Source organism: Ascaphus truei, chromosome 6 (genome assembly GCF_040206685.1).
Source record: "Ascaphus truei isolate aAscTru1 chromosome 6, aAscTru1.hap1, whole genome shotgun sequence".
Lineage (NCBI taxonomy): Eukaryota > Metazoa > Chordata > Amphibia > Anura > Ascaphidae > Ascaphus > Ascaphus truei.
The window spans coordinates 61,587,657-61,597,603 of record NC_134488.1 but is presented as its reverse complement, the minus strand read 5'-3'; the positions used below and the strand labels follow the sequence as shown (position 1 = coordinate 61,597,603).

At 43.6% G+C, this 9,947-nt stretch overlaps 2 long non-coding RNA genes across 2 annotated transcripts in view; one reads left to right on the top strand and one right to left on the bottom strand.

The window, feature by feature from the left end:
* The window catches only part of LOC142497127 (uncharacterized), a 33,417-nt gene continuing 23,470 nt past the window's right edge, over positions 1-9,947 (bottom strand). Inside the window, exons 3-4 of the long non-coding RNA XR_012802181.1 lie at positions 807-940; positions 1-217 (exon numbers count right to left, since the gene is read on the bottom strand). This is a non-coding gene — a long non-coding RNA (uncharacterized LOC142497127). The remainder of the gene's footprint in view (positions 218-806; positions 941-9,947) is intronic.
* On the top strand, positions 2,676-5,426 carry LOC142496475 (uncharacterized). Its single transcript, XR_012802000.1, has 2 exons — positions 2,676-3,815; positions 4,501-5,426. It is a non-coding gene; the product is annotated as an uncharacterized LOC142496475 (long non-coding RNA).

Below are 9,947 nucleotides of genomic sequence, written 5' to 3'. Positions count from 1 at the left end.
TTACAATTTATTGGTCAATTACTGTAGCTTCGGGTATATTCAGCATCTTATGGCAATCAGGATACCGCACAATGTCAACCAGGTGACCCCCACCATTTCAGAGATGAAATGCCTGGTGGTTGAATTTCTGTGATCATGTTTGTCCTGGGCGCAGAGCTGAGAACACTCCTGGTCTGCCGCAGATAAAGGTCTGTTAAATCTTGTGCGCCAGACAAACCTAGTCAGGAAACATATTCAGGCAGCCAGTCAAGATGTGAACAAAGATCGAGCGCAAATACCGTATTAGAGGGATGATGTAAAATAAATGAAAAGATAGAGACAAGAGGGCGGCACTCCAAACCGAAGGAGGTGTGTGCTGAGCACTGCTGTTTCGTGAAGGATTGCCCACCCAGGATTAACTCCCTGTATCCGGTGACCTGCTGTGGATGGCTACCACAAGGTTTTCCTGCGAGAAAGGGAGTGTTGGACTCTCCCTCCCTATCTGACCCAGGGTGGTCCCATTGCTTACATCCCATCTATGTTTGTGAGTGTTATTGATGATTTTTTTTAAATATTTCTATTATTATAAAGCAATCTGCACTATATTCTGTGTCCTCGCTTCCATACTGTGGGAATCTCCTCCCCATCCTCCTGACGATCTACGACCGGAGTTGGTTACTCTTAACAACCGCAAGGTACTCATTACTCACAATAAATGTGAGTAGGATTACTTCTGTGTACTATTTGGGCATTTCCCCTCCCCCGGCCCCCTTTTTGTACTGTATTGCACTATTGTATTTTTTCTTTTTTTTAATATATATACCTACCTGGATGTGAGTGCGCACCCGATCTCCTGCCCTCAGCCAGTCAAGATGCCAGCTACGGAAGCGCTTCTCACATCAAGTTATGGGTTAACCCCTTATGCGTCTTGGCAATCAGAAACAGGACACACTTTATTCTCCTAACAAGAAGCAATAACAAATATTCAAGTCCTGGAACATTTGGGTAACAGTGATCATAACATGGTCTCATTTGAAATAAATTATCAAAAAACAATTTACTCGGGTTCAACAAAGACTTTAACATTTAGAAAGGCAGATTTGAATAAACTGAGAAGTAATCTACAAGGAATATATTGGGATGATGTTTTTGCAGGGAAAAATGTGGAAGATAAATGGGCAGTCTTTAAAACATTGTTAGAAAAGCCCAATTATCAATGTATACCCTTGGGTAATAAATATAAAAAACAAGTCCAAACCAATGTGGCTAAATAAACAGGTAGGGGAGGAAATGGAAAAGAAGAGGTAGGCATTTAGATTCTTAAAGTCAGAAGGGACATAAGTATAATATTAGAATTATAAGGCATTTACCTAAAGTTGGAAAAGGGCAATCAAATTATCAAAAATGGATAATGAAAAAATTATTGCAATAAAAAGTAAGATCAACCCTAAAAAGTTATTTAACTACCTTAATAACAAAACAAATAGAAAAGAAAATATAGGACCCTTTCAGTGTGAGATGGGCAGGCAAATTATTGGATAAGGAAAAAGCACAGGTATTAAACACATTCTTTGCCTTTGTATTTACCAGGAAAGAAGCAATTGCCATAGTCAGGGCCACCAACAGGGGGGGGACAGAAGGGACAGGTTTCCCAGGCCTGGTGTCTGCAGGGGCCCGGGCAGCACTGCAAATTGTGCCCCACCTCTGGCCAGGCCTTGCTGCCGGTCCTCTCGCAGTCGAGTCCCGGTTCTCCTTCAACTGCAGGCCTCTTTCTTCTCTCTCCCATGCCGAGCTTCCAACACCAGTGCGTGACGGGCCTCTGTGACGTCAGCACGCTGGAAGTATGCTTAGCGCAGCTTCTGGCGCGCAGCAGCTGAGGGAGGCCCAGCATGTGCGCCAGCTTTGCAAGCACGTGGGACAGAGTGGAAGAGGCCCAACATGCAGCGCTGGCCACGGGGCCCCACGCAGACACCCGGCCCGGCCTGACCAGCTACAAGGTAAGTCTGTTTTTTAAGTATTGGGGGTGGGGGGTATTTTTTATATGTATTATGTTTTTTTATATGCATTGTTGTTTTTTTTATTTGTATTGGGGTATTTTTTGTATATGTATTTTTTTTAATATGAAACAGAGAAAAACCCGGGCGCTCCCTGATTGAGTTCTTAAGAACAGGGGCAATGTGACAATGAACTTTACAACCTTATAGACAAAGGTCCCCTCTGGTTCGTCTTCTTGTCCTATGGCTCAGACCCCAATAGGATCCTTATTTGTACAGGGATATAGAGAGAAAAAAGGGGGAGCACAGGTTGAAGAATTTGGGGTATCTAGAGTATCTAAATAGATATTTGTGGGTGTGCTTGAAAGATATATTAAATCACTTACACGGCGGTATGTATTTTTTTTTATATGCCTTGGTTTTTTTTAATATGTATTATTTTTCTTTTATATGTATTTTTTTTATATGTATTGTTTTTTTACTGGTGGATTTTTTTTATATTCATTGTTTTTTTTAATATGCATTAGGGCTTTTTTATATGTATTGTTTTTTTGTTTTTCGTCATTAAGTAATACAGCTTTACATATTAATTTGCATCACAGCAATTATTCAAATAAACACATTTGTATATAAAAGAAAATGTGAACCTAATTCAGGAAGGGTGGGAGGGGGGGGGGGATCGTCCAGACTTCCGCCTCTTCATTCTCTGAAGCTGACATAATTTCCTCCGAAGTACTTGAGTACGTCTCCCACGTGGCCAGCCTCATCGACCTCCTTCGAAGTTGCTGCTCTAGGCCTCTTTAAGGATATTCCCCATCCTATCTGTTTATTTTTCCAAGTTAATGTTAAGTCAGCGGAGAACGTGTTTCCCAAACTATTACAGCAGGACTGTGGATCCATCCACCCCATGGATGTCTATTTGTGTTAGCCACATAATCCAGACTTTTAGAAATTTAGCACCAGTATCATTAACCAAACTCGTTAACTTTTCCATCTGGCATACGTACCAAATTCTATTCCTAATTGCGGGAATAATTTCTGTCTGTTTCCGTAGTGCTGTGATCGCGCACCCCGTCGCAGTTGCAAAATGCACTATTAGTTTACTTTGCGATCTAGTAAGCCCCTTTACTGGTCTGTTTAATAGGAACAGCCAGAGGTCTAGTGGGATTGTTAGGCCTAAAAGCCTCTGTAGCCAATCTTTAATTTGCTCCCATATGGGAGATACCCGAGGGCAGGACCACAGCATATGTAAGAGATCTGCCTCATCTCCACACTGCTTTGGGCACAATGGGGAGTATCCTGGAACGAATTTGGGGGGTGAGGTACCACCTCATAAATAATTTATACGCGTTCTCCCTTAACGTTGTACATACAGACGTTTTAGCCGCAGCAGTAATTATTTTGTTCCATTCCTCTTCCTCTAGCGTTTCCCCTAGGTCCTGTTCCCACTGTGTCAGACAGCTTAGTTTCTTTGAGTGTGCTACTCCTGAACAGACCACCTCTCCGTATAGTCGAGATATGAGTCCCCTAGTTTCTGTTTTTAATTTACAGTTTCTCAAAATCTGTCAATTGGGATCGGGGCGAAGATTTGTTATAAAATGCTCTGATCTGGAGGAATCTTATTCTGTATGCGGGATGTCTTTTTCTGACTTAATTTGTTAAAATGTTTTGATTCTATTTCTCCCCTCCAGATCTTTAAGTCTAAAAACGCCTTTCTGTTTCCAAATGAGAAAATCTCTGCTGTTTAAACCTGGAGCGAAGTCTGCATTCCCATATAATGGGTCATTCATGAATTCTTTGTCATCTGTGAGCATCTAAATTTAGACGCCTCCCAAATTGCAAGTGAGTTGGTCATTGAGGACAGCGGCTCTTTCATGGATTGATAAATCCGTTTCGGGGTCCAAATCAGGTTGTGCAGTTCTAATGGAGCACATACCTCTTTCTCTAATTCTAGCCATCGTTTTAGGCTCGGATCTGTGTGCCATTGTAGGATTTGACCTAATTGGACCGCTTTGTAATACGATAACAAGCAAGGTACTGCTAGTCCCCCCGCCATTATTAGTGTGTCTTAGAATAATTCCCTTTATCCTTGGTCTCTTGTACCCTCATATAAATTTGGATATTAGTGACTGGAGCGCGGCTATGTCTTTATTTCTTACTGGTATTGGGAGAGTTTGAAATAAATATAAAATGCGAGGGAGAAGATTCATTTTTATACAATATACTCTGCCCAGCCAGGAGATTTTGTACGTGGACCATCTTCTGATATCTTCTCTTAATGTTTTTAATGTTTTAGGGAAATTTGCCCGATAGAGGGATTTAAAATTATTCGTAATTTGCACTCCTAGATATCTAATAGTAGATTGATGTTTAAAGCCTCTGACTTTGATCAATTTATTTTGAAACCTGAAATCTTATTAAACTTGTCCAGGAGGTGAAATAGATTTGTTAGTGAGATGAGAGGCCTAGATATAGTGAGGAAAATGTAATTCGCATATAACGCCACTTTATGTGTCTGATTTTTTAGGTGGATACCAGCTACATTTGGATTTGACCAAATTTGTGCCGCCAGTGTTTCCATACTTAGGGCAAATAATATAGGCGACAAGGGGCAGCCTTGTCTGGTGCCACTCTTAATTGGAAAAACAAGAACTAGGGAACTAGCTCGAACCAGGGGCACCAAAAGGCAGAGAAAAGGGAGTATATACACAATGGGTGATACTACCGTAATAGGTAACAGTGGTTTTCTCCAGAAATGAGTCCTATCTGCTCAAACCTCACTCGGATCTGTCCAAGATCCTTAGAACATGTGTAAAAAAGAGAGACAACAAGGGAGCAAAGGACAACAGCCAGAAGGGAATGGCAAGACACAGAAGAATAGAAAGATATCTTTTGTAGCTTCCTTCACAGTCTGCGCGGCTGTGTGTAGGGTCAATCAGTGGAACTGGTCTGGGTCAGATGACGTGATGTCAGCTGTATCTCTCTCCCACGTAGTTCTCCCACGATACAATAAAATGTATGGAGCGTATTTCAGATAAAAATAACAGCATTTATTGGTAGAAAAACACATATACACTGACATGTAGAAATGTCCTTGTCAGCAAACGTAGAAGCCGTGTACACTCCTGCAGTGATGTATCTCTGTCACCGCGTCCGGTAACAGGAGCTATGTCAAGCTGGAACTGGAGTGACTGCAAGCGACTACGGAAGCCTCCACAGGACAAGAAAGGCTGGCGGTTTGGAGCTACGCGTTTCGCCGTTAACACGGCTCCATTGAGCCTCCATAGAACCAGCTCAAGGCATCTTTTGGCTGCTAGCCCTTCTTCTACCCCTTATTTTTTATTTATTTACTAACCCTTATCTTTATTTGGCCAGAGCATTCTCTACTATCTTATTTGTTACCTTATTACCCGCCACTGGAAAACCAATAAAGACCTTGCACTTTTACCTATACTCCTGCCTGAGAGTGAAGTGTGTCGGGAGGAGGGGAAGGAATATTCTCTTGTAGATACTTCACCCCATACAGCTGGGGGCTGCAGGAGATGGAGGCACAACCCCAGAGGCCTGTCCTGTTCTCCCCCAAGTCATCGCGGGAGACTCAGGGCCCCACGTAGCCTGAGCATTAGATTCCCAAGGAGACCCTATCTGAGATTGGGGGGGGGAGGATAAGGGTTACATTTGGAGGCGCTGCTGAGATAATCAGGACAGGTTTTCAGTGAAGTAAAACAGAGTTATGTATGCTTCCCGAGCAAGTGCTGAGGATGGAAGGGCATCAGATACTAGGGGTAGTCAGGAGAGGCAGTCCGCTCGCAAAGCCCACCCTAGGTGCCCTAAGAGGGTGAAGTAGATCTGGATACAAGGCTATAGCTATCCTAGTCACCTTGAGGCAGATAGTTGTAGGATGCCTAGGGGGTAGCCTGGTTAACTTGGGACAGGAACTTCTGATAGGATCTGCACTATGAGTGGCTAAAAGTAGGTTGACGCCAAGTGCTGCAGGGAAGCCGAGTACACTAGCCAGTAACCAGAATACTAACCGCAGAGTACTCTGCAATTGTTTGCAATATGCACATAAGAGAGAGTTTTGCCTAGCCTGGGGTATGCCATGAGTTTTATCACTGGTTAGAGCTTAAATTGAGTATAGTATGTACCAAGGAACGAGTTGCCCTGAAGGCAGTGAGAGTAGTGCTACCGTGAGCCTAGTGGGTTCAGCAAAGATGGCGGCTGTAGGAACATGTGCCCCGCGCGGCCCTGAGGAGTTTAAAATGGCGACTGCTATGCCAGCTCATGCACCGCGTGGTGCAGAGGATCCAAAATGGCGACTCCTGCCAAGCCTAGATCGCGCACGTGCTGCATGCAAACAGGCTGTGCGACAAATGTTTGCAGAGATGTGCAAGGGTCTGGCACCAAAACCAGAACCAGACATAATTTCAAATTGTATGAAACACTGGTTTAAGAACCCTCGGCATCCATGGGGATCTCCCGCATAGCGGTTAGGAGTCGGGAGTCGAGGTTCAGAATACATGGCGTTAACCAGCGGAGTAAGTGGAGAACCGGTGGGGTTGAATGGAGTGGGATTTTGTACCTGGGCCGTAAGAGCCAAAAGAAATACTGTAGGTGAAATAGGTCCATCCGTCGGTCACTCTGCTCTAGGAATTTTTCAAATTTTGTGAATGTGCTGGCGTGCGCAGCCAAGACGCGTCCCACCTCAGTGGGATCCATGTTTGTTGGGCTGAGCATACTGTCACGCTGTGCTCACCACAACCAAGGCGGGACCCCAGAGCTGAGGTGGGAATGGGTATAACACCACCCACAGCCACGAGGGCGCATCTGGAGTGTAGGTTGGTCGAGGTAGCCGGTTCAGGGTTGGAGAGGTATACTTGCAGGGGTCAGGGTAGGAGAGGTCCGAATCGTTGGAGGTACTATTAGCCATGGTCAGGGTTGGAGAGTGGAGAGTTGTCGTTGTCCGAATGCTGAGGTCAGGGTTGGAGAGATGCGGATGGTCGGAAATAGCCGGGGTCAGGAGTACGTAGGTGCGGAGTCCAAGAAGCAAGCTGGGTCGGTACACAAACAAGGTTCAGCAATGCAAGGCAAGACTGTGGAGGCAGAGATGAGGAGAACAACAACGTAACAAGAGTTTATGCTCAGCCAAAGTGCCAGTGGCACAGCTGAGCATATAAGAAAGTGCACAGCCAAAAGGAAGAGAGGCGGAGCAGAGGCGCGGCCTCAGCAGAAACGGGGAAAGGCAGAGGTGCAGGAGACAGGTTCTGGCTAAGTAGCTGATTCCCTTTGTTGACGCAGAGCTTGGGCGTGCTGCACACACGTCACGTACGTGCGCTGCGCGTCACTGATGCGCAGGCGCAATCCCGAGGCGGGACCCTCCCCCACAGTATGAGTAGCACTCTCTGATGCGCACGTGCGCACTGTGCAGCCTGAGGGGGAAGTGGAAGGTGTCCTGTGTGGAGAGGGGCGTGAACGGAGGTAAGACGGGAGCGCGCTAAGGGCGGCGGGACTCCCGGATCCTTATAGAACCTTCCAAGTAGTCTAAAACAGATTCCAAAGCAACAAAAGGCGTTCATGTTAGTTCCTGTCTTACGCGTTTTGCTGTAGACTTAGCTTCTTCAGGGGCTCCTAATAGTTAAAGTCCCAGTGTCCATCTTTTATAGTCCCTCACTGATAACATCATCTTTTATAATTTTCAAAAGCTATAGCAAATAAAAATATCCCTTGTGAGCACTTTCACATGTATCAGACAGGTCTGGAACCGTGCCTTTCTCCATTATCTCCCAGCATACAGTGCTTCCACTGCAACTGGCCATTCTGGAAAATGACATGAAAATGAGCACACAGTGTCACACTTTTGTCACATGTTAGCATGGACTCTGTTGCATTATACTGTTTTTCAGCACAGCCAGTAAACCTACTCACAGACAGCTGTTTTGACATTTGGGGTCTCATCATTGCAGGGATGGTTACACTGGATTTGCAATTTGAAGCTGTGATCAATTTCAAACACAGATTAAATAAATTATGGTGGGTAAAAAAGAAATGGCAAAAAAAACTCCACCGTATAGCATACATCAAATAAAAATATCACTTGTGAGCACATTCACATGTCTCAGGCAGGTCTGCAACCCTACATTTAACCATTATCTCCTAGCATACCATGCTTCCACTGCAGCAAGGGATTCTGGGAAATTACATACAAATGAGCACAGAGTGTCACCTTTTACTTAAATTCCATTTTAACATGGAGGCCTATAAGGTTATGCTCGCTGCATTACAGCTATACAAAGCTATGCAATGTGCATTCTCACTACAAACCACTAGATAGAGCATTTGAACAAAAGTATAACGTACAACAACACTTTCAAAGTTTGACATACAGCAATTACAACATATTAAAATACAATTTATGTTACAGTATATCAAACCTTATATTAAACTTTTAAATCTTATATAAAAAAGGGGAGAAAAAAGAAACAAATGTTTTTATATAAATATACAGTACATGTAAAAGACTGAAGCAGGAGATCAGAAGCGCAAATACTCCCCAAATATGTGGAAAAAATAAGAGACACAAAATAGTGCAATAACGTATAAAACAACACTATGATGGTGGTAGAATTACCCCCTGAAGAAGCTCTTGTGAGTGAAACGCGTAGGGTGAGTGTGCAGACTCTATGGAGCCCCCTAAGCTGTGTCGAAGACTATTCTGAGGATCCTGGAGCGAGATCTGCCTGGTCTCTGCCTGCACCTGAGTAGCATTCTCTGTGGATGGCCACCACAGCTGCTAATTGCAGGAGCAAGTGGCAGGATCTATTCACTTTCTGACCCAGGGTGGTCCACATACCTGCACCTCTAGCACTTATGTAAGTGTATTACTTTTAATATTACTTTTTATATAAAAAAATCTATACTATATGTGTCCTCTCTGCTCTGTTCACATATGGGAATTACTCCATCTCCCTATCCTATTGCTGAGGAATATCCACTGGTACGCATTGGAAGAAATCCTCTATGAGTTGGTAACTCTGAATAACCGCAACGCCTAATTTCTGCTTCTGGCTTACAGTTTTGCGCCAAATCCGACGATTAGACTTACCTGTTGATTGGGAGTCATGGCAACCACTAGTGTGAAATAGCCGGCACCATCAGTGACACGACCCCCCCCCAAAAGAAGTCGTGGTTGCAGAATGAAACGTGCGTCGGGTGATGCCGTCAGTAGCACGACTAAGGCACAGGTCTTAGTCATACACAGTGCTCAGTACTCAACCACTTTTTGACTGAACAATCTAATAGTTAAACTAAGATGTGGGCCGAATCAGGCAGCCACTACCACCAGTCCGGACTCTGCAGCACTAGACTCTATTTCTATATGGTATTTCTATTTCTATATGGTATTTCCATTTCTATATGGTATTTCTATTTCTATATGGTATTTCCATTTCTATATGGTATTTCTATTTCTATATGGTATTTCCATTTCTATATGGTATTTCTATTTCTATATGGTATTTCTATTTCTATATGGTATTTCCATTTCTATATGGTATTTCTATTTCTATATGGTATGACTTTAGCTCTGGCAGGGTCGCAGCTTTAATATGTGATTTACAACAACTTTATTGAGCATCGAACAGGCTTGGACGGGAGAGGACTTAACCTTACAGGGTACAGGAACAATATTTGTTTTCTATTTGTCCACCACTGGGCTCCACAAGCTCTCTAATACGCTAATAATTTGTAAAAAATATATCTGGTACCAAGCTACAATTGAGACAGCTAAACTATGATGTGGGCCGAAATAGGCAGCCACTAGCAGCAGCTAGAAGTCTACACCACTATGTTATATCTCTTCTCTGAAAATTCGTGCAGCTTGTCAATAATGTGCTAACTCTAAGGGGGGAAGATACAAGCTTATAAGACATGGGAAAATTATATTCTAATTTCCATTGAGTACCAACCTTTCCAGAG